This window comes from Phasianus colchicus, chromosome 15 (assembly GCF_987193195.1).
Source record: "Phasianus colchicus chromosome 15, bPhaCol1.hap1.1, whole genome shotgun sequence".
NCBI lineage: Eukaryota > Metazoa > Chordata > Aves > Galliformes > Phasianidae > Phasianus > Phasianus colchicus.
In genome coordinates this window covers 19,295,315-19,320,321 of record NC_143450.1, presented here as the reverse complement: position 1 = coordinate 19,320,321, position 25,007 = coordinate 19,295,315, and positions in this window count along the sequence as shown.

Below are 25,007 nucleotides of genomic sequence, written 5' to 3'. Positions count from 1 at the left end.
TTCAGCACAGCCGGGAGAAATGAGGGCGTGAACTTGGATGAGCTCCTTCTCTCCATCGCTGTTGTTATGTGGAAGGCTGTCATCTGAACCACAGTGACTCGTGCTTCCTAAGAGCCCTCCATCGATGGAAGCACACAGCGCACCATCGCTACTTGCCCCGGCTCTTCTGGGTAGACAAGGGCTCGATTCACACAGGAAGGATACACAGGGGTTAGTGTCAAACTTTCACAAGCTGAATTATGAAAGTGGCTCTTGATCAGGGGTGATCTGAAGATGCTAGGTATAGGTTGGAACGCTAGGAGGAGATACAAGTCCACTTGTATTGCATGAATTCTATGTCGCTGAAAAGCAAGGCTTTGAAAGCTGGATTCGCACCCTTACCTGCCAGCACCACGACTTCCGTCTCTGAGGGCTCTCTTGGACTGCGCTGCAGTCGGCGTTTGGACACAGAGGATGGTTTCCGCAGGCTGATGCAGGAACGCCAACTGCCAGCTGGTGATTCCTTCATCTTGCTGGGTGGACGTTGTCTGGAGAGAGAAAACAGTGACTGGTGTGAGTCGTGCGTGGTGCGGGGTGAGGGAAGAGCTGCACTGAGCTCTTGCCAACAGTTGCTTGTTCCTGGCACCGCCTGGTTTCTGCTGAAGCACAGCTTAGAAACTCGCTCTCTTTCAAGCAGTTGAGGATGGTTCCACTCCTATAGCTCAGCCCTGAAGTCTTGCTGGCTAAATTCCCCTAAACTGTGTCAAGCAAGATGCAGAGCACGTGAGCAAAGGCTCCGCGGCTGTACAGGACAGCATCTAAGCGATGGCTCTTCTGGAGCCGGCAGGCGTAACTGCTTTCTGAGGAACCGTGCAGCCATAAAGGAAATTCAAAAGCACCTCTGACTCTGACATCAACACCTCGTCGGCCCCATCTCACCGCCAAGTTTAGTTTCTAGTGCCAGCAGGTCTGACCAGCAGCTCTGCTTAGAGGAGAACCGGAACTGGTTTCAGGCATGTGGCCCCGACAGCTGGAAAACCCCAACGTTTCAAGGTAGAGCCAGCTCAGGCCAGGGCAGACGTCAGCATGGCTTTATACATCTCGTGACTGCGTGCCCAGCAAGGAAGGAATGGCAGCCTCGTGTGGCTAAACCGAATATGTTAGTTGAATCTCAGAGTCCAAAGGGAGCAGAGATTCACTGCAACAATTCACTTCAGGCACCGTTACTTTAATTTAGCTTCCACATGTTTTGGCGCAAGAAATAATGGGGGAAAAAAAAAACAACACAACCCACCCAAACAATGATGACGGTTGCTGGAAAACAAAGTCCTCTTTACCTTTCAGATGGAAAGTTGATGATTGTGTGGAATTTCCCCTGTACAGCTCTGTGGCCTTCTTCCACTTCTACGTCCCTGCTCTGTGTCACAACGGAAGAGCTGCTGTGGCCTCGCCTCTGAGCCTGTGCCTCCTCCAGGGTGAGCAGCTTTGTGGCAGGAGAAGACACCCACGCAGACTTGGGCCCTGAGAGAGAACCGTGCCCTGTAAGGGAAAGCCACAGGTAAGAGCGAGGATCACAAAGCAGCACCACAGCCATCACAGTTCTGGGGGAGATGCTATAGTTTTCTCAGACCTGCTTATCTGAGCCACTAGAAGAAGAGGAGGTCAGAATAAGCATGTGGTCAGAGGTATGTTTAAGGCAGAGGACAGAGTTATAATTAATAAGAGCAGCTCACTGTATCGAAATGGGCAAAGAAAAACCCTAGAAAGCGGGGGCAGGGAACTCAGAAAGCTTCACTGCCACACTTTCATCAAGCTTCACCTGCATGCAAAACATCGTAACGACAGTGACGTTTTTTTTCTCATTGTAAAGTTTGGACTTGGACATTCTCAGCATCCAGCAACAGGATGCCAGATTCTAATCTAAGCCCAGAAGTCTGCTGTCCCCTCGATAGAAAAAGTGTATTTCAAAGATCTTGGAGAAGGCCTGGATTTGATCAAGGTGTCTGATCAAGATAAAGCTCATGGAGGAAGACACTCACCTGCTCCATCTGCCATGTCTGATCCGGATTTGGAGCAGAAGAGGACATCTGCGTGGTTGATGATGAATTCCACCACAGCCGACTGCGTCTGCAGTTCCATGCAGGCGGCTCTTCCGCTGGCGCAGGCAGACTCGTTCTGCTGTGATCTGTAGAAAAGGCAGATTTTAGCAGTCATTTATCCAAGATCCAAGTTTCCCCAAGTCTGGATTGTTGCAGCCAAAAGCTGTCAAATTGGGCTCCGGAGGCTTCCGCGGTGATGCCGCTGAAGAAATTCTCCTGGATGGTCAAGGACACACCAGTCCCATCTAAACAAGAGGGCAGAAATTGTCATCTAGAAATTGTGCCCGTGCGGTTGGAGAACAGCCCAGGCTCTTGCTCTGCCGTCAGCCACTTACTACAGTGTACAGGAGAAGAGCACATTCGACGGAGAAAAAGGTAGATTGCATTTTTTGCCGGAGAACAGATCCAAGCAGTGTGTTGAAATGGAGAAAGAAGTTGACCTTAAGAGGTTTGGAGCCCACACAATCGCTAAGTTCTTAGCGTGCATGTTTGTCACGGAACAGTTCCCGGCTAGACGAGCCAAGTGTCTTATCAGGTATTCCAGTGTCCTGGAAAATCAGAGAGGCAAATATTCAGCACCAATGAGCACGCGGTGCTGCGGTTCACAGAGCAAAGCCTCAATGCATGTTATTGCTACTGTCACTGAAGATGAAGTAGATCCAACTTGACTAAGTGCCACACTGTGGCACCAAGCCCCAGCACAGCACAGCTGCAGCCACCAGCTGCACCAACTGTGCCCCCGTGCCCAGGAACCGACCCAATAAATTAACCCCGTGTAGCCTTAAACTGCTTCAACATACGCAGGCATCATGTTGCCAGCATGAGACAAGCCTGGAATCACACCACTGCCCTCTGAAGTGCAGCATGGCTGAGCTCAACAGAGTGAGGGCAGCACTGACCTGTAGTGAGGAGCGGGCAGCTGCTGGATGACGTCCTGCATTCTGACCAGCTGCTCCTCATCTGTAGCGGCACCAACAGCCTCCTGGAATAGTGCAGAAAGGGACTGAGACACAAATCAGGCTAGATACCTGCCACAGGGTCGGGAACTATGGGGACAGCGTGCTGTTGGTCTGCGCCGAGACAGATTTTACGCCTTCCAGGAGGCATCTGGGGAACATAGCGGCACGCAGCTGGTGCCATCAAGGCCAAGGAGTCCAAGCAGCGGGCCGGTTTACAGCCTGATTGCGCAGCTCAGCTCCTCAAGCTTCAAGTGCACTTTGCTATCAATCCCACTCCCATTCTATAAATACTTGGGGAATAGAAAAACAAAACAAAAGAAAAAACAAAAAACATGAATTCTCTCAAGCTTTGTGAATATGGAAATAACCGCCTCCTGGGACCACCGAAAATGGCATCCATATGATGCATGATGTGGCAAAGACATACGAGTAAACCCCACGGGGCTAACAGAAAAAGGGCCTCAGAGCTGGGGCACTGCTGCAGCCATCTCCCAAGAGGCCCACGGAAGAGGTAAAGGAAAGACGTTGCCATGTGCTTACCGAGAACTTGTCATACAGCTGGTCGGTCAGCAGAGGGTTCGGGAGCTCCCTGAAGTACATTTTGCAGACGGAGCTCACGCTGTGAGTGTCGCGGATGGTTAGCTCAGGAATCTGCTCAGACTCAAATTCTTGGCTGGAGAGAAGGACACAAAAACGGGCGGGGGGGTTGAGAAAGAGGAAAACAAGTCAAAAGCCACACCAAATATAATCAAGCATTGGAAGGGCTTCCCGATTAACAGGAGAAAATGAACACTCAGTCACCAGCACCACACGAGCCATGCTGGATGAGATGTTTCCAAAAGGAGACCTTTTTGTTTTGCTAAGGCATTTCCCGTGACTCTGACAACTGGCTGCCTAGTCTACAATCCTAAGCCAGGAGCCCGGAGCAGCAAGGAGGAGTGTGGGCTGCTCCAAAGGGCTCTGCAAACAGGAGGAAACGGGAATGAGAGCTGGCAGCGGTGACACCGCAGTCCCCCACAGCCTTCCAGTGCTCCGAAGGACAGAAGGAGAACTTCCTGCTCCAGCAAGTCTGCTGAACGCCCCGTGTTCCTATCAAACAGTGACAAGCCTGGCGCACCACTGCTGAGCGCACGCTGCCTGCACAGAGCTGCCCCACGGCGCAGGCCTCTGAGCACCCACAACAGGGCACGCGCCCCTACTGACCGCTGTGTCACTCGCAGCACTCTTACCGCAGTCTCTGGATGTTGGACGCGACGCCGGACAGCCGGTATATCCCTTGCACTACGCCGTGCTGCTCAATGAACTCGGCGCAGCTCTGGAGGACCTGGGGGACTAAAGAACACGTGCCAGCGGTTACTTGAGCTCCTCATTCAAGTACTGGTTCAGGCTGTGCTCCTGTCAAATCTCATCCACTAAGCCCAGCCAGGCTACTGCTTAGTTCTTCCTTACAGAAGAAAGCTGTCCAAGACGAGGAAACTGGACAGACGTGTTCCTTGCATTCAAGAAGTGTAAGGACCTAGGAATCAGCCTGGAGAAAGTAATTCTGGGGAAGCCGGAGACACTGCAAGTCCCACCACAGCTCCCATGGGAATGAAAGGAGGTGGGAAATCTCATGTCCAGGAGAGCAGGGAAACATATGCAGGACACTCTCCTTGGCCAAAAGGCTTCCCTTCTTTTCAGGCTAGCGTGGGATTGGCTTACAGGCTTTGGTTTAAGCAAATACAAACGTGCTTGTCTCTTAAGAGCATTAGCCTCAGTTTATCTTTCAGCCATCAACTTCCATTACACGTTTCTCCACCGGTACCAACCTGCCCCTTTGCTAGATACGACCTCCCTTTCATCTTTAGATGCCCAACAGAGGAAGATCTCAGGAACGGGCTGTCCCTTACCATCGCGACCAGAGTGGAGAAGATGCTCTCCCAGGTCACAGCCAAACACCCTTTCCTTCTCCACCTCCCGCTCTTTCGGTTTCTTTGGGCGGGCCTTCACCAAGGAACGAAGGAAGGTGACGAGCTTGCCGCGTTTCTTTGGCACTGCACAACAGGAAGAAACCAGTTCATTTCAGGTTTGGCTCAGTTGGACAAGGCCGAGCATAACACATTCTACAGAGCACGTCAAAACGGGAAGAACATTAACAAGTACATAGAAAAACGGATTTTCTCCCATCCCTGCAGGAGGAGCCAAAGGCCAGGTTGGATGGGGCCCTGGGCAGTGGGGTCTAGTCTCACATTAGATGTGGAGGTTGGTTGGCAGCCCAGCCTGAGGCAGGGGGGTTGGAACTTGATGATCCTTGAGCTCCCTTCCATCCCAAGCCATACTAGGAGGATTCTATGATTTCCCCAAGTCCACTCATAAACACGGGAGGATCGGGCCAAATCTCTGCGCGTTCCGATGGAGTTTAATGCACTCCTCTTGCTTGGCTTGCTCAACTTGAGGATTAAGGATCCTCTTGAAAAGTCACGTTCTGATCAAGCATATCACTAGCACAACCAGGCCTCTAGCTGTCCACCAGGGACGCTGGCTGTTCTCAACCTCGTACTGACTCGCAGAAGAACTGCCTTTGCCCTCCTTCATTCTCATTGCCTACAAAACACCAGCCATATGCCCCATGATATGCCTGAAGGATCATCAGCACAGACTATAACACGGGATGGATAAAGGAGCTATTAAACACAGAACACACCCAAGAAGAGACGCCATTTTGCTTCCCTGCACCATCAAATGTAACATCTGTACCTGGCTTTGGCACTGAACTGAGGAGAGACTCCGGAATTTTTCCATTGATGAGCTCCACGCACTCACTTGGGAAAAATCCAACCTGTAACAAGAAAAAAAAGAGAGGTGCACTACTGAAGGCAGCATTTCTCAGGCCTGAACTGTTCAACCAAAAGCCACCTAACATTTTCCTCGGAACGTGCTTGCCTGACGCTCCGTAAGACTATCCAACAAAAAGTGGCCTGCATAAAAGTAATAATTATTCAACATTTGCAGCCAAAAGACCTACAAAACAAATAATTGCTTCTGAAGAAGATGTAGAAGAAGAAAGTTCTTGCTGACTGAGATGCAGCTGCAATAATCCCCAGCTCCGAGCTACCCAGCGTTCTGCAGCCAGCAGCAGCAACAAGCACGCGGAGGGTCTGTTACCCTACCTCAGCTGACAGGCAGTAACTTCCTAAAAGACACTAACTTCACGTTCTGCATGGGTGCAAGCAAAATACTCTGAGACACTGAAACACTGTCTTAGCTGCTGCATTTCCAAAGGTGGGGTTCAGTGGCCGTGACCTGATGCATATTGTGAAGGCTCTTGCTTCTAAGTGAATTGAGGAGACAGTTTCCTACAAAGACCATCTCTGACACCGACACAGGGAAAATGTTTACATCCATGAGCCATCCTGTGCAGGCAGCGCAGCTCTTAGCCGAGATTCCCGACCTGACCGAAGTTGCTCTCTCAAGTCTGAAGCTTGTGCCTACCTGAAAGCCATGCTTGCCTCTCCACCAGGGGGTCAGCTCCTTTGGTGGCATATCAGTAACGCACACGATGTCTCCCACCTGCAAAAGACTGCAACCTCACCAAACATTCTGAAGGTATCTGAGAATATTCCTGATGCGTTCACACCTTATACTCTCCTGTACATAACAACGAGGAACGCCCTTAACTGCTTACCTCAAAGGAGAGTTCATCCGGTGCCTGGGCAACGTATCTCTTAAGAACATGGGCAGCAGCAACAGCTGGAATATTTACAGGAGACTCCTCGTGGATCAGCAGGGGCTTCCCATTGTTCTCAGTCTGAAACAGAGAGCACAGGCCATGGTGAGGAGCTGAGGACAAACGAGGACAATTTCAGAGCAAGGAGCACATCTGCAGAGAAAGATCCTTATCATGAGTGCTTAACAAGAAACTGCAAGTCTAATAACAGCTGTTTCTCTTCCTGGTGTGCAGCAGTATGGCCAGGCAATGTAAAGATGCGTCTCTCTCTACCCAGACTAAGAGGACAAACACCCCAACCGAGAGGACTCCTGGAGTTTTATAAACTTGCCACGCTTGCAGTACTGTCTTGCCAAAGAGGAGCGTAAGAGTCTGCTTGCTTCCTGTAACCTATTGCTTGGAGGCCTCAGCCATGGACTGGACACAGGAGCTGGTCCACTGACCCAATCCTTGGCTCACTACAAGTGCCTGCTTCCCTTAACTTACTGAATATGAGAACTTGGTCTTTGGGTGACAAAATCCAAGCAGGATGGGGAAAAAGCTTCTGCATGTTTATAACGCTCGATCTGATTCTGTCGGTACTATAACGTCCACGGCCATCTAGATGCTCGTAGCAAGGACATGAAGCTTTTCAGGCAGCTTTTCAGTGACACCGATAGAGCTGGAAGGATTCTCCCTCTCTTGAAAAGCAGGAGAGCTCATCTGCAGCTCACTCTGCCGGCTCAAGTCAGCAGAACAAAGACCAATCAGAGCTTCATACTCTACCTCCATTTGTGCCAGGTCAGGCCCACAGCTGATCTCGCTGCACGCGATGCCCATCACAGCAGGCACGACAAGCTGGAACTGAAAAGAAACACACTTCTATTTTCTCTGTTCACACACCACGGTATGGAGAGACTTCTTCAGAACTACCCTCAGTTACCCACTGGCATAGGCAGGTGTTCTAGAAACAACCACTTTGTTCAGTCACTTCAAACGAGACAGCCTATTACGCAGCAGTTTACCAAGTCGCTATCCCTCTGCTAGCAGATGGGGACTCCGGCACAAAGCAGCAGATGCGCTTGCTCAGAGCACTCCGACAGCACAGTAGCAGGGCAGTGAGAGGAGTCACTGCTGGGGGTGGATCTGCTCCCTAGCGCCCGGCTCCCACCAGTTCACCTCCAGCGCCGGCCGCAGCCTTCCACACGGATTTCCTCTGCTTGCATCTCTGCTGTGCTCCCCACAGCTGTCGTGCGCACACGCAGCCGAAGCACGCATGCTCATGGTCACGTTGTGCAGCCCTGCACAAACCGGGACTAGGACTCCTTGCCTAAGGGATTGGTTTCCTAAACACTAGCTGGTCACAGCATCACAGACAGCATCCTTCTGAGGGCTGAGCTGGAGGGAAAGCGGAAAAACTCTACACGTGACCAGTGTCCTGTCAAGGCTGGATGAGGCTGTGTTACTAAACACGGTGCAACGCAGGCTGCAAAACCACATGGGGGGGGACAACGTGTGGCACATACCAGGCAAGAGATCAGAACAAGTTCCTTGAAGCCGCAGCCGTTTCTTGTCACTTTGCTCTGTTCTTCCGCGAGCAAAAGCTGCATCAAAGGAGAAGGCAGAGGGCGGGGAGAGGAGAGAGAAAGAGCTGATCAGTGAGCTTGCACAATTTAACAAAGAAGACAAGGAAAAAGCCCTGAGACAAATGCCACCTCTATGCTTTGGAATGTAGCTACTGAGTGAAAATTATGTCTGATGGTCAAGAGTAAGCAGCATGACACTACCAGCTCTGCCAGCCAGCAGCTTTCAGCATCTCACTGTCCACCTGTCTATCTCACACTGTCTCAGCTTACCTACAAGATGCTGCACAAGACGGTGTGAAAACGAAGGTACTCAGTCGATGCACAAGTGCAACAAGCTAGCTACTCAGTCAGAGCTCAAGCGCTCCAATGAAGGGACGCAGCAGGCACTGCTCCTCCCCTCATTCTAGCTGCTTATGACATCACTAAGGGCCACCAGGCTGCTCCACCATGACAGACAAGGTGGGGAAGCAAGACCACGTCACAAGACCAGAAGATTCCAACACTCCAACAGTCTAGAATCAGAGGGCGGTTGGAATTCTACCTCAGCCAAATCCTGGAGAAGCTGGCACGGGGTCATCATGACCAAAGCGCAGGACCCGGCGCTTGCTCTTGTTGAGCCTCGTACAACCGGCCTCAGGCCATCCTTCTGCAGGGCCTTCCTACCCTCGGGCAGATGGACACTTCCTCCCAGCAGCATACCTTGCAGTGCAGGGCCTACATAAAATCCACACTAGAGTCCTTTGTTTCATTCAAGAGCACGTTACAGCACGTATCTATTTCACCGTAAGGAAATCAAGGAAGAGACGGGAGAAACACAGAACTGCTACGAGACTGCTACATACATTTCTTTCCCAAGTGGATTTTTGCCTTTTTGCTTCCAGGATGACCTCATTTTGTTCTCCCCTTCTTGTGGGGAAGCTGCCTCCAGTTCCTGAGGTTCAGGAGACAGCATGAAACACGACACTAAGACAAACGCTTGTCGTGGGCGAGGGGTGGCTGTGCTTTGCCAGGCATACGGCGGGGCAGTAAGTGCCACACGGCAGCCCCAAGCCAAGCCCTGCATTCAGTCACTGTGGCCACAGCTGGTGCATCGCTGCCAGAACGTATCCCAGGATACAGGTGGACGCAGGCACTCCTGCTCCTTCTGCAAAGCCATCCTCTGCAGAGCCCATTAGGTGCTGCTCAGTGCTATGCCAACCAGGCTCCCGTTTACTGCAGCCCTGGGATAAACACGCGTGTACTCTTCTGTGCAGCAGCGAGCTCCAGGGATGAAGCACAGAGGGTAAGCCAACAGAATCTACTGCTGACTCCATCAGCTCCTTCTTCTACCAACCATGGGCAAACACTGTGAGACAGAACATAAGGGGAAAAGCACTTCTGCTCACACGCCTGCAATGGAATTCAAAACAGCTATTGCAAGAAGAGCTCGTAGGGTAAACCTAGCCTCAGAGACACAAACACACCAGGTTCCAGGAAATAGCATGGCACATTGTTGATGAAACGCTGCTTCGTTGCTTGGAGAGCACGCAGCATGCCGCTTTGACAGGCACAGCAGTGCTGCGACGTCCAAGCTGGGCACCAAAACCTCTCCAGCATCCCTGGCCAACGCTGCCAGGGAAATGCAACACCTGCATCCCTATCTGGCTTACGGCACACACACTGGGGGGCTGCCTTAGTCTCAGGTGGGAGGGATTTTTCTTCAGAGTATCTGGTATGATGCTATGTTTGGGTTCTAGGAGAAAAATCACACTGAGAACACCCTGATCTTTATAGTTTCTGACAAGCAAACTTGCACAGAGCCAAGGCCATTCTCAGCAAAGCTCTCAACAAGGAGCTGGGAGGGAACTGAATTAAGACAGCTAACGTAAACTGGCCAAAGGGATATTCCATACTATATGCCATCAAGTGGAAGGAGTTTTGAAGGGGATGAGAGTACATCTCACTCTCTTTTATTGCTTGGCGGCTAACTGGACAGTGGTTGGCGGGTGGTGAGCCATTGCTTGTACATCACTTGCAATACATTCATATATATATTCAGAACTACTTTTATCTCAAAAACATGAGTTTTACTTCTCTTTTTCCACCCAACACTCTCCCCCATCCCACGGGGAACAGGGGAGTGGGCAAAGGACTGCGTGGTGCTGAGCCACCCACCGGCTTCAACCACAACAGGGCCGCGGGGCAATGGGAGCAAGCACAGAAATAAAACACAGAAACTCGCTGTTCCTTGGGCTCGTGGCTGCCACAAAGCTCGTGTTTTAGTGATGCAGAGTACTGTATCTCCAGCTATTGTGTGTCTTGTTAACCACAAGCTCAGCTATGAGCTGTCACCACAAGCAAAAGATAAACGTAAACAAAGGCTTATATCCACACGTACCAATCTGGGTGTGAGCAATAAAAGCCCATTGGGCCATGGACAAGGCAGGCAGCACATAGGCAGGAAACAGGAAGGAGTTGAACTCCAGCTCTCCTACACAAAAGAAAGGGAGAGCACCACGGGAGGAGTTACGACACAGCTTCAGAGCTTACAGAGCCCTGAGATTTCCAAAGAACGGTGCCAGGGTAACTCTCACCATTCCCACGCAGGGGTCTTCCCAGACACTTCAGCTGCTGATTTCCACTTCCTCTGTCATGTGTAGAAAGTCCAGGTGACAAATGCTCATTTCGTCTGGGTAACGCTTCCATGGTCATGACTGAAAAAAAAAAAAAAAAAAGCAGCATGCAACCCCATAAAATGTACCTTTCTGCTCTTTCTGTCAGCACGACATCTAAGATGAGCATTACACGTCCCTGCTACTGATTGAAAATTCATCCAAGCCTATGTTCCACACAGCTTCATCTCAGTGCCAAAAAGAAACACGTAAACAGATGTTCAGAGGATTCTTTGTGCAGATAAAAGTGCAGGGTGCATATGTATTCTCTTCAGTAATAAATATTAGTTTAGAATCCAAAGGTAACTTTTCAAGAAGCAGTATGAAAGAAAGGTCAGTCAAAAGGAAATACGTGATTTTCATCTATTTTCATCTAAAAAATCCTTGCTAAACCTCTTCCCATCAAAAAGAAAGCATGCTGGGCATTCTTAGCAGCAGCTCAGAGGACATCTTGCACCACAAAATGCAGCACATGCTTTTTGCTCACAGGCCCCTCATGTCTCTAATTTGTGTCAGATTCACTCAAAATGACCACGTGGACCAGAACAGCCATTTGGTTCTGCTGAGGTAGGAACCCACTGCTGGGATGTCCCACAGTCCCGTTTCCCCGCTACTTCCAGCCCTGGGGGGAAAAGGAAGAGCAACTGACTTCACCTACCCAGACTTCTGCATGGTCTCACATCACACAGAGAAGCATGGTGGAGAGCTCTGGTGGCTGAAGAAATCAAGGTTGCCTCTAAGATCCTGCTTTAAATCCACATGACTTACTGCCCATCAGATGTGAAAGACAAGGTTAAGGTCCATCCAATCCCTGTGGATGTGGCTGCCTGCAAAGACAACAGTTGCCTGCTCTTCAGCAGGGTGATGCTCACCCAGCAAAGCACTCACCAGCACATGTCTTTCATAGAAACATAGAATTAGCAAGCTTGGAAAAGATCTCCAAGATCATCCGGTCCAACCATCCACCTTCCACCAACATTTCCCACTAAGCCACGTCCCTCACGACAACATCTAATGTTTCTTGAACACCTGCAGGGATGGTAACTCTATCACCTGTCTGGGCAGCCCGTTCCAGCGTCTGACCAGTCCTGTGGAGAAGTTTTTCTTAACATCCAACCTCAATCTCCCCTCATGCAACTTCAGGCCACTCCCTCCAGTCCTATTATCACTTACACAGGAGAGGAGGACAACGCCCACCTCAACACAACCTCTCTTCAGCTAGTTGTAGAGAGTGAGGAGGTCTTCCCTGCGCCTCCTCTTCTCCAGACTAAATAATCACAGTTCCCTCAGCCGCTCCCCATAAGACTTGTGCTCTAGATGCCCTGCAGCTTCACTGCTCTTCTCTGGACACATTTAAGGCTTTCACTGTCCTTCCTGTAGTGAGGCACCCAGAACTGAACAAAGTACTCAAGGTGAGGACTCACCAGTGCTGAGCACAGGAGGATGATCGCTTCCCTGCTCCTGCTGGCTCCAGTTCTTTGCCTATCACTTCCAATCTAAACCGTTCCTTCTGCGGTAGCGCTTGCATCCTCACTTAGGGCTGGAGCTCAAGAGGTCAACACAACAGAAAGAACACAACGTGCAACTGGAAGACATGACTCAAAGCTCACAAGAGTCAACTCTCTGACCTTGGGCACAACTCACAAACCATGAGCCAGGCCTTGCCAACTTGGCAGATCTGAGCATGCCAGAGGGGATCAGATCACAAAGTGTCCATTTCAATTGCAGCTTCATGTAGGAAAGAAAACCAGCTAACAGGCGTGAATGAATTCACTCACAAGCTGCACAATGAGTCTGTTCTTCATTAAAAAAACCACATGGATTCCTAATCCAAAAAGAGAACGGCAAGAGTTAATACCCATGGAAGAGGTTCCTGGTCCGAAGCCTCATCCTCTTCCCCAACTTTCCTTGCCTCGTACTCTTCCCCAACTCCTGGGCGATGCCCACAGGCTTAAATTCAGACCTCAAATTCATAGGACTACTGTATAATCAATGAAAATTATATAAAGGAATTTTATATAATCAAATAATATTAAGATGTTATAATAATGAAATCAGCAAGAGAGTTAGGCACAGCAAGACAAAGAGAATAAATAGGATGCTTACCCGTGTCGTGGGCTCGCTCAGGAAAGACCAGTGGAGTGGATCTTCCGAAGAGAGAGAGATCCTTCCCCACTGGTAGATTGTATTATATTGTATTATTTTGCATTCCGATATCATAGTTAGTAAAATAAGTTTACCTCCATAGATTGTTGCCGCTGTTTTTTTCCTTTTCCCCCTTCCTTCCCATTTTGTGGGGCCAGGCCGGGGGTGGGGAGGGCAGGGGCCTACTGCCCCCTGTCACGGGCATAAACTGATCTAGTTAATTCCATGACACTCATCAAACCAGATTGTCTCAGTCGAAGGATGGTATGCTATCGCTCTCCACTTGCTCGGGTTGCCCTTGCTGGACCCATCTGTATACCAGGCATCTTCAGGGATAGGATATTTCCTCTCCTGAACGGGACTCTTCTCTGGTGGAGCGACCAGTGTTTCTTTTGGTGCATCACAATGATAGGTCACTGGGCCTAGGATCTTCTGAAGCTCTTCTTTTAAGGATGATGAAGACAGACTGCTCCTTTGGCTGAGGTAAGTGACCCATCATGCCACTGTTTGTGCTTGGGCCACCCCTGTCTTAGGAAGGTGGGTCAGATCTTTCACCCACCCCTGAATCTGCAGAGTGGTCTTCACTATAACTTCAGCCGTCTGGGTTATTGGCTCTACTGCCTGTAATGCTGAATAGGCAGCCAATAACTGTTTTTCAATCATATTATATCTTTCTTTTGCTCCATGCCAGACCTGAAACCAAAAACCAATGGGGGTCCGAACAGAACTCTGGCGTTGCCACAGGCCCCAACCAAAGCCATCTTGAGTAACGTGGACATCCAACTCAGCTGGGAGGGTAGCATCGAATATACCCAATGCCTGGGCTTGTTGTAAAATTAGGTCTCTCATCCCTGCTGAGAATTTGACCAGATCCGGGCCATCAAAGGCATCTTCATAAGTCGCTTCCCTTACACCTAATTCACAGATGTAATTTTGAAGGTTTTCCATGGAGGACCACATCCCTGTATGTAAAGGAATATCAGATTGATTGGGCCATACCATACAGCAGGCCGCCATTAACCATTCTATTATAGAATGGTTTTCATCATTCTATTGATTACCTGCATATAATCTCTGTCTAAGAGCAGGATGGACGGTCATTGTGGCCAATTTGGCTATTTCCGGGCCATTCATCAGAACACTTTCTGCCCCAGAATCCCATAGACCAAGCTGGCACACTTTCTCTAGCTTTCTGCTTAAATCGTTGGACTAAGTCCATCAGTTCTGTTGCTGTGTACGGTCGGGCTGTTACATGCAAGTGGGTTTGAACGGGGGGCCACTGATCAGGCGGCACCCCCGCTGATCTGTCCTGTACCTTTTTTGTTTTTTGAGTTATAACAGGACGGACTTCTAGTGCATCCGTCAAAATTGGAGATTCAAGATCAGATTTAGATTGTTTATTTTCCTGATCAACACAGTCCGTTGATTCAGGAGCCTGGTCATTGTTTATTGAAATATTACAGACTTGACCTATTGGAAGATGTAGAATTGGGTTTTTTCCTGTTAATATGCCAAGTTCCTGTTCTAACTTTTCAATATGATCTTTTAAAAGTTCATTTTCGTTCACTAAAGTATTATTCCTTATTTCAGCATTATTTAAAGCATTTAACAGTGGCCATGCCACTGTAGAAGCAGCTAATTGTCTTTCTCCTGTGACTAATGTATCATTGCCTAGTCCCTGAAAGTCATCTGCTAGGCGATATGGGGAAACATTTCCCACAACACGTAGAGGACCCCATTTTTCAATGATAGTTGACAATTCATAATAAGGGGATCCCGCAAATCCTGGCATCTGCCCTGGAATTATTTTATCTAGGGGGGTAGTGTCCTCCCCCTTGAACATTTACAGAAATTCCAAAGAAAGGACATAGTGTAAGTTTTAGTATATTCGGCTTGCCTGCCTGGCTCACCAAGTGTATAATCAATGAAAATTATATAAAGGAATTTTATATAATCAAACAATATTAAGATGTTATAATAATGAAATCAGCAAGAGAGTTAGGCACACCAAGACAAAGAGAATACATAGGATGCTTACACATGTCGTGGGCTCGCTCAGGAAAGACCAGTGGAGAGAATCTTCCAAAGAGAGAGAGAGATCCTACCCACTGGTAGTCAGCTCTTAAATGGGTCTAGGAGAGGTGGAGCCATGCTCCACCCCTTCCTGCAGCAAAGGTGAATTCCTTTCACCTGTGCTCCCAGGGCTGACTCATTGCTCGCCTCAGGTGATAAATCAGAGGTTCAGGCCGTGACTCAGCAGTTCCCATACAGACTCCTTTCACAGGACTCAGTCAAAAAGGATGTCACACTTGTTCCACACACTCAAACTGACTGAGCAGTGGTATCACAGTCACTTAAAACACACAGAAGCATCCAAACCCAAGCATGCACATTCCCTCCTGTGTTACTAGTGCCCACAGCTCACCTTCACACCTCTGGGGATTTCTGGCGTTTTACACTGATGCAGCCTCACTATAGCTCCATGGGTGTCACACAAGGCCTGCAGGACCTCTTTCTCCACAAACCCCATCTGCAGGCACTGGTTCATAAGGCTCACCACCCACCCTCCTGAGCAAAAGCAAGCACTAAGAATGAGAGCAAAGTGCACTGGATTTGACCTGGCCTGGTCCCCAAGCCTCAGTCCTGCCAGACATACCCCGGTGTGTAGACTCATCCCCAACATCTGACTGGACATTGTCATTCTGCAAACGCCCCATCCCAGCAGCAAGGGATCAAAGCATTGGGACAGCTGAAACAAAAATGTCATGAAAGTTTCCTATTAGCACTGATCAAGAACACGTCTACCCCTGAGCAACAGGATGGGAGACAAACAGCAGAAGACAACCAACCTGCAGAACCCGCTCCGTTGGGGTTGGTCCAGATGTTTGTATGCTCCCTTCCATGGCCCAGGCCAAGCTCGCTGAGCTGCTCCTCCTTTGTGCAGGGGGAGAGCGGCGCAGATGCTACGTGGTGGCTATGCACAGCATGCCTTTGACTTGATTCTCCTCTCTCCATCTTCCAGTAGCAAGCAGCATTTCAAATCTCTCCTTGCAAAAAATCACCTAGGTAAAAAAGAACTGGCAATCTTGCTTTTAAAGTTTCCTTATTTATACAACTTGATGCTTTAAAGCACAAGCTCACCTAGCAATCACCTACCTTAGACAAGCCCAACCTGCAAGGAAAAGTTATTCTTCTGTGTCTGCAGACTTTGCACACATTTCCAGGTGCAGTAGTCAGCCCAGTTCTCAGCACAGCTTTACCAACCACAGAAACCCAGTTTACGGCCGCCGTGCTTTTCTCTCATCTGAAACGCTGCATTGCTGCAAGAAGCAATGAATAAAATCACAGAATCACAAAACTGGGGTTGCAAGGGAGCTCCAGAGATCACTGAGCCCAAGCCCCCTGCAAAACGGGCTCCCTAGAGTAGGCAGCACAGGAAGGGCGCCCAGGAGGGCCTGGAATATCTCCAGAGAAGGAGAATCCACAGCCTCCCTGGGCAGCCCGTTCCAGCGCTCCGTCATCCTCGCCGTGAAGAAGTTCCTTTGCATTTTGGTGCAGAACTTCCTGTGCTCCAGTTTATGGTCATTTCCCCTTCCTCTGTCACCACAGATCGCTGAAAAGATTGCAGCCGTGTCCTTTTGACTCCCACATCTAAGATATTTATAAGCGTTGTTGGAAATAGCCAAATAGTTTTCCAGGACGGTTCTCTGATCTTTGTATCTATCTTTATTCCCAATTGCAATGGCGGGCCTCCTGCAAGCAGGAGAGCGCAGAGAAAACAGTGTTACATCTTTTATCCCCTACTGCCCGACCCTTATCTCTTTCTCCCCGGCTCCTCACTGGCTGAGTACTGCAGGTTCACACTCTTTCGCAACGCTTCACTAATCGTACCAATACCAAGTAAACACAAATCCTTACCACCCAACCACAAATATCTTAATTGGTCGACTGCCTTCTAACAACTGCTTTCTTAACAAACATTCGGTCGTAACTTTTGGATGTCTGCTTTACAACATAGACATAACCTCTTAACTGCTTCATTACCCCCCAGCATTTGTGCCCTTTGCACTGGGTCATTGTTCAGGTCATCCGTCTGTCCTTGCTTAGAGATAAGCTTGGAAGGAGGACAGAGGGCAGTATCTTGGAGCCTGCCTACGGCATCCTAACGTTCCCACAGAGTGGGACAGTTCTGCTTTGTGTAAAGGCCCCGACTCCTTGAGAGTTTGTTCAGTGGACTTCACTTATGCTGGCCTAATGAACAACCTTACAGTACGTTTCCCACGTCAGAATACTATACCCACATTGTTTAGAACATTTAAAGTCTGTTGCAGCTTTGGGAGAAAGAATTGGTCACGTAATTCGGTAACTATGTCTCTAAAATATGTTACCTATAATGCATATGGTAATCTTCCTGTCCACGTCAGCTATTTCTAAGGATATGTGACAGCTTCATTCTTTAGATCAATTGCCCTTTGTCAATGTTCAGGGCAGAAACAACACTTTCACTTTCCACCGTATACGGTATTCTTACTTTGCACATCAGCTATTTCTAAGGACGTGCTACAGCTCACTTCTTTAGATCAACTGCCCCTTTCAATATCCAATGCAGAAACACCACTTTCACTTTCCACAGCATTTACCAGAACCACAGAACGGCAGGGGGGCTGAAAAGGACCACAACGATCATCCAGCTCCCCAGAACCCCCACACCCCCTCGCAGCCGCCTACAGCCTCACATCTCGCTAGATCCCCCCCCGGCGCCTCCCTGCAGCTTCCTGGAGCCCCGCACGGCCCCCCTCCCCGTCCCGGGACCGTTCTCCCGCACACCTCCGGCACAGCTGTCCTCAGCACTCGCTCCCGTCGCGCCGCGGCTTCCCTCTCGGTGCTGCCCGGACAGCTCCGGCTGCCGCCGCGCTGTCCTGCGGGGCGGCCCAGGCGGCAGGAGCGGCGCTCTGCGAGGAGAGCCGCGCCTCCGACAGCCGGCTCCCAACGCTCGCTCCCGCGCACGGCGGCTCGGCCAACGGCAGCCGGCGGAGCTACCGCGGACCAAGGAGACCCCGGGGGCGGGGCGCCGCCGCCGCTGCCCAATCAGAGGCAGGGGGCGGGGCAAGGGAGATGCTGCTCAAGGTGAGCTCCTCCTGCCGCAGCGTGATGACGACAGGTCTGCACGGCCAGCTCCTAGGTCGGGAGCCAGGAATGGACACGGCAGGAGGAGAGAGGCGTTAGGGAGCAGCCGAGGCTTCGAAATGCAGCAAAAAGCCCTGAAAAGCATCACAAAGCCACAGCCAGGAAGCTCGGGATTATCACAAGCAGCATCCCGGATGCTAAACATCATTTGCTACCATACCAGATGGTAGCTGAGCTCTCGCTGCAGACGTCCCAAAGCCAGACAGAACGGGAACAAACCCAGAGCTCTGCTGCGCGCACCCCACAGCCATCGCGTTGCAAGCTGGCGTGCCTTGCTCTTCGTTGCATTCGTCCCAGTCTCTGTGAATGAAGACTCGGAAGGCAGTCAAGGCGTTGATTGAGCACGAGCGTGCTTTTATTATTATGTAAAAGACAGGAGGGCGTGAGAGGTCCAGGGTAAAGATGGGACTCATCCTCTCTTGTCACGGAGAGAGTGGCTCAGAGCTCTCAGTGCTGCTGCCCGGTGCCTGGGGCTGGAGGCCTGATTCTAAGTCCCCCTCCAAGAGGCTCGGCTTCTCCTCAGCGACGCTGACCTGCTCCTGCGTGGAGGTGCTGCTGTCGGGGCACTCGGACTGTGCTTGGGCTGGGCTGCACTGCAAAGGCACTGGGTCACAGTCCAGGCTGGTGACTGTGGTGTCCAGCAGGCTCAGGTCAGCATCTTCAGCACAGCCGGGAGAAATGAGGGCGTGAACTTGGATGAGCTCCTTCTCTCCATCGCTGTTGTTATGTGGAAGGCTGTCATCTGAACCACAGTGACTCGTGCTTCCTAAGAGCCCTCCATCGATGGAAGCACACAGCGCACCATCGCTACTTGCCCCGGCTCTTCTGGGTAGACAAGGGCTCGATTCACCTAGGAAGGATACACAGGGGTTAGTGTCAAACTTTCACAAGCTGAATTATGAAAGTGGCTCTTGATCAGGGGTGATCTGAAGATGCTAGGTATAGGTTGGAACGCTAGGAGGAGATACAAGTCCACTTGTATTGCATGAATTCTATGTCGCTGAAAAGCAAGGCTTTGAAAGCTGGATTCGCACCCTTACCTGCCAGCACCACGACTTCCATCTCTGAGGGCTCCCTGGGACTGCGCTGCAGTCGGCGTTTGGCCACAGAGGATGGTTTCCGCAGGCTGAAGCAGGAACGCCAACTGCCAGCTGGTGATTCCTTCATCTTGCTGGGTGGACGTTGTCTGGAGAGAGAAAACAGTGACTGGTGTGAGTCGTGCATGGTGCGGGGTGAGGGAAGAGCTGCACTGAGCTCTTGCCAACAGTTGCTTGTTCCTGGCACCGCCTGGTTTCTGCTGAAGCACAGCTTAGAAACTCGCTCTCTTTCAAGCAGTTGAGGATGGTTCCACTCCTATAGCTCAGCCCTGAAGTCTTGCTGGCTAAATTCCCCTAAACTGTGTCAAGCAAGATGCAGAGCACGTGAGCAAAGGCTCCGCGGCTGTACAGGACAGCATCTCAGGGATGGCTCTTCTGGAGCCGGCAGGCGTAACTGCTTTCTGAGGAACCGTGCAGCCATAAAGGAAATTCAAAAGCACCTCTGACTCTGACATCAACACCTCGTCGGCCCCATCTCACCGCCAAGTTTAGTTTCTAGTGCCAGCAGGTCTGACCAACAGCTCTGCTTAGAGGAGAACCGGAACTGGTTTCAGGCATGTGGCCCCGACAGCTGGAAAACCCCAACGTTTCAAGGTAGAGCCAGCTCAGGCCAGGGTAGACGTCAGCATGGCTTTATACATCTCGTGACTGCGTGCCCAGCAAGGAAGGAATGGCAGCCTCGTGTGGCTAAACCGAATATGTTAGTTGAATCTCAGAGTCCAAAGGGAGCAGAGATTCACTGCAACAATTCACTTCAGGCACCGTTACTTTAATTTAGCTTCCACATGTTTTGGCGCAAGAAATAATGGGGGAAAAAAAAACAACAACACAACCCACCCAAACAATGATGACGGTTGCTGGAAAACAAAGTCCTCTTTACCTTTCAGATGGAAAGTTGATGATTGTGTGGAATTTCCCCTGTACAGCTGTGGGGCCTTCTTCCACTTCTATGTCCCTGCTCTGTGTCACAACGGAAGAGCTGCTGTGGCCTCGCCTCTGAGCCTGTGCCTCCTCCAGGGTGAGCAGCTTTGTGGCAGGAGAAGACACCCACGCAGACTTGGGCCCTGAGAGAGAACCGTGCCCTGTAAGGGAAAGCCACAGGTAAGAGCGAGGATCACAAAGCAGCACCACAGCCATCACAGTTCTGGGGGAGATGCTATAGTTTTCTCAGACCTGCTTATCTGAGCCACTAGAAGAAGAGGAGGTCAGAATAAGCATGTGGTCAGAGGTATGTTTAAGGCAGAGGACAGAGTCATAATTAATAAGAGCAGCTCACTGTATCAAAATGGGCAAAGAAAAACCCTAGAAAGCGGGGGCAGGGAACTCAGAAAGCTTCACTGCCACACTTTCATCAAGCTTCACCTGCATGCAAAACATCGTAACGACAGTGACGTTTTTTTTCTCATTGTAAAGTTTGGACTTGGACATTCTCAGCATCCAGCAACAGGATGCCAGATTCTAATCTAAGCCCAGAAGTCTGCTGTCCCCTCGATAGAACAAGTGTATTTCAAAGATCTTGGAGAAGGCCTGGATTTGATCAAGGTGTCTGATCAAGATAAAGCTCATGGAGGAAGACACTCACCTGCTCCATCTGCCATGTCTGATCCGGATTTGGAGCAGAAGAGGACATCTGCGTGGTTGATGATGAATTCCACCACAGCTGACTGCGTCTGCAGTTCCATGCAGGCGGCTCTTCCGCTGGCGCAGGCAGACTCATTCTGCTGTGATCTGTAGAAAAGGCAGATTTTAGCAGTCATTTATCCAAGATCCAAGTTTCCCCAAGTCTGGATTGTTGCAGCCAAAAGCTGTCAAACTGGGCTCCGGAGGCTTCCGCGGTGATGCCGCTGAAGAAATTCTCCTGGATGGTCAAGGACACACCAGTCCCATCTAAACAAGAGGGCAGAAATTGTCATCTAGAAATTGTGCCCATGCGGTTGGAGAACAGCCCAGGCTCTTGCTCTGCCGTCAGCCACTTACTACAGTGTACAGGAGAAGAGCACATTCGATGGAGAAAAAGGTAGATTGCATTTTTTGCCGGAGAACAGATCCAAGCAGTGTGTTGAAATGGAGAAAGAAGTTGACCTTAAGAGGTTTGGAGCCCACACAATCGCTAAGTTCTTAGCGTGCATGTTTGTCACGGAACAGTTCCCGGCTAGACGAGCCAAGTGTCTTATCAGGTATTCCAGTGTCCTGGAAAATCAGAGAGGCAAATATTCAGCACCAATGAGCACGCGGTGCTGCGGTTCACAGAGCAAAGCCTCAATGCATGTTATTGCTACTGTCACTGAAGATGAAGTAGATCCAACTTGACTAAGTGCCACACTGTGGCACCAAGCCCCAGCACAGCACAGCTGCAGCCACCAGCTGCACCAACTGTGCCCCCGTGCCCAGGAACCGACCCAATAAATTAACCCCGTGTAGCCTTAAACTGCTTCAACATATGCAGGCATCATGTTGCCAGCATGAGACAAGCCTGGAATCACACCACTGCCCTCTGAAGTGCAGCATGGCTGAGCTCAACAGAGTGAGGGCAGCACTGACCTGTAGTGAGGAGCGGGCAGCTGCTGGATGACGTCCTGCATTCTGACCAGCTGCTCCTCATCTGTAGCGGCACCAACAGCCTCCTGGAATAGTGCAGAAAGGGACTGAGACACAAATCAGGCTAGATACCTGCCACAGGGTCGGGAACTATGGGGACAGCGTGCTGTTGGTCTGCGCCGAGACAGATTTTACGCCTTCCAGGAGGCATCTGGGGAACATAGCGGCACGCAGCTGGTGCCATCAAGGCCAAGGAGTCCAAGCAGCGGGCCGGTTTACAGCCTGATTGCGCAGCTCAGCTCCTCAAGCTTCAAGTGCACTTTGCTATCAATCCCACTCCCATTCTATAAATACTTGGGGAATAGAAAAACAAAAGAAAAAACAAAAACCATGAATTCTCTCAAGCTTTGTGAATATGGAAATAACCGCCTCCTGGGACCACCGAAAATGGCATCCATATGATGCATGATGTGGCAAAGACATACGAGTAAACCCCACGGGGCTAAGAGAAAAAGGGCCTCAGAGCTGGGGCACTGCTGCAGCCATCTCCCAAGAGGCCCAGGGAAGAGGTAAAGGAAAGACGTTGCCTTGTGCTTACCGAGAACTTGTCATACAGCTGGTCGGTCAGCAGAGGGTTCGGGAGCTCCCTGAAGTACATTTTGCAGACGGAGCTCACGCTGTGAGTGTCGCGGATGGTTAGCTCAGGAATCTGCTCAGACTCAAATTCTTGGCTGGAGAGAAGGACACAAAAACGGGCGGGGGGGTTGAGAAAGAGGAAAACAAGTCAAAAGCCACACCAAATATAATCAAGCATTGGAAGGGCTTCCCGATTAACAGGAGAAAATGAACACTCAGTCACCAGCACCACACGAGCCATGCTGGATGAGATGTTTCCAAAAGGAGACCTTTTCGTTTTGCTAAGGCATTTCCCGTGACTCTGACAACTGGCTGCCTAGTCTACAATCCTAAGCCAGGAGCCCAGAGCAGCAAGGAGGAGTGTGGGCTGCTCCAAAGGGCTCTGCAAACAGGAGGAAACGGGAATGAGAGCTGGCAGCGGTGACACCGCAGTCCCCCACAGCCTTCCAGTGCTCCGAAGGACAGAAGGAGAACTTCCTGCTCCAGCAAGTCTGCTGAACGCCCCGTGTTCCTATCAAACAGTGACAAGCCTGGCGCACCACTGCTGAGCGCACGCTGCCTGCACAGAGCTGCCCCACGGCGCAGGCCTCTGAGCACCCACAACAGGGCACGCGCCCCTACTGACCGCTGTGTCCGTCGCAGCACTCTTACCGCAGTCTCTGGATGTTGGACGCGACGCCGGACAGCCGGTATATCCCTTGCACTACGCCGTGCTGCTCAATGAACTCGGCGCAGCTCTGGAGGACCTGGGGGACTAAAGAACACGTGCCAGCGGTTACTTGAGCTCCTCATTCAAGTACTGGTTCAGGCTGTGCTCCTGTCAAATCTCATCCACTAAGCCCAGCCAGGCTACTGCTTAGTTCTTCCTTACAGAAGAAAGTTGTCCAAGACGAGGAAACTGGACAGACGTGTTCCTTGCATTCAAGAAGTGTAAGGACCTAGGAATCAGCCTGGAGAAAGTAATTCTGGGGAAGCCGGAGACACTGCAAGTCCCACCACAGCTCCCATGGGAATGAAAGGAGGTGGGAAATCTCATGTCCAGGAGAGCAGGGAAACATATGCAGGACACTCTCCTTGGCCAAAAGGCTTCCCTTCTTTTCAGGCTAGCGTGGGATTGGCTTACAGGCTTTGGTTTAAGCAAATACAAACGTGCTTGTCTCTTAAGAGCATTAGCCTCAGTTTATCTTTCAGCCATCAACTTCCATTACACGTTTCTCCACCGGTACCAACCTGCCCCTTTGCTAGATATGACCTCCCTTTCATCTTTAGATGCCCAACAGAGGAAGATCTCAGGAACGGGCTGTCCCTTACCATCGCGACCAGAGTGGAGAAGATGCTCTCCCAGGTCACAGCCAAACACCCTTTCCTTCTCCACCTCCCGCTCTTTCGGTTTCTTTGGGCGGGCCTTCACCAAGGAACGAAGGAAGGTGACGAGCTTGCCGCGTTTCTTTGGCACTGCACAACAGGAAGAAACCAGTTCATTTCAGGTTTGGCTCAGTTGGACAAGGCCGAGCATAACACATTCTACAGAGCACGTCAAAACGGGAAGAACATTAACAAGTACATAGAAAAACGGATTTTCTCCCATCCCTGCAGGAGGAGCCAAAGGCCAGGTTGGATGGGGCCCTGGGCAGTGGGGTCTAGTCTCACATTAGATGTGGAGGTTGGTTGGCAGCCCAGCCTGAGGCAGGGGGGTTGGAACTTGATGATCCTTGAGCTCCCTTCCATCCCAAGCCATACTAGGAGGATTCTATGACTTCCCCAAGTCCACTCATAAACACGGGAGGATCGGGCCAAATCTCTGCGCGTTCCGATGGAGTTTAATGCACTCCTCTTGCTTGGCTTGCTCAACTTGAGGATTAAGGATCCTCTTGAAAAGTCACGTTCTGATCAAGCATATCACTAGCACAACCAGGCCTCTAGCTGTCCACCAGGGACGCTGGCTGTTCTCAACCTCGTACTGACTCGCAGAAGAACTGCCTTTGCCCTCCTTCATTCTCATTGCCTACAAAACACCAGCCATATGCCCCATGATATGCCTGAAGGATCATCAGCACAGACTATAACACGGGATGGATAAAGGAGGTATTAAACACAGAACACACCCAAAAAGAGACGCCATTTTGCTTCCCTGCACCATCAAATGTAACATCTGTACCTGGCTTTGGCACTGAACTGAGGAGAGACTCCGGAATTTTTCCATTGATGAGCTCCACGCACTCACTTGGGAAAAATCCAACCTGTAACAAGAAAAAAAAGAGAGGTGCACTACTGAAGGCAGCATTTCTCAGGCCTGAACTGTTCAACCAAAAGCCACCTAACATTTTCCTCGGAACGTGCTTGCCTGACGCTCCGTAAGACTATCCAACAAAAAGTGGCCTGCATAAAAGTAATAATTATTCAACATTTGCAGCCAAAAGACCTACAAAACAAATAATTGCTTCT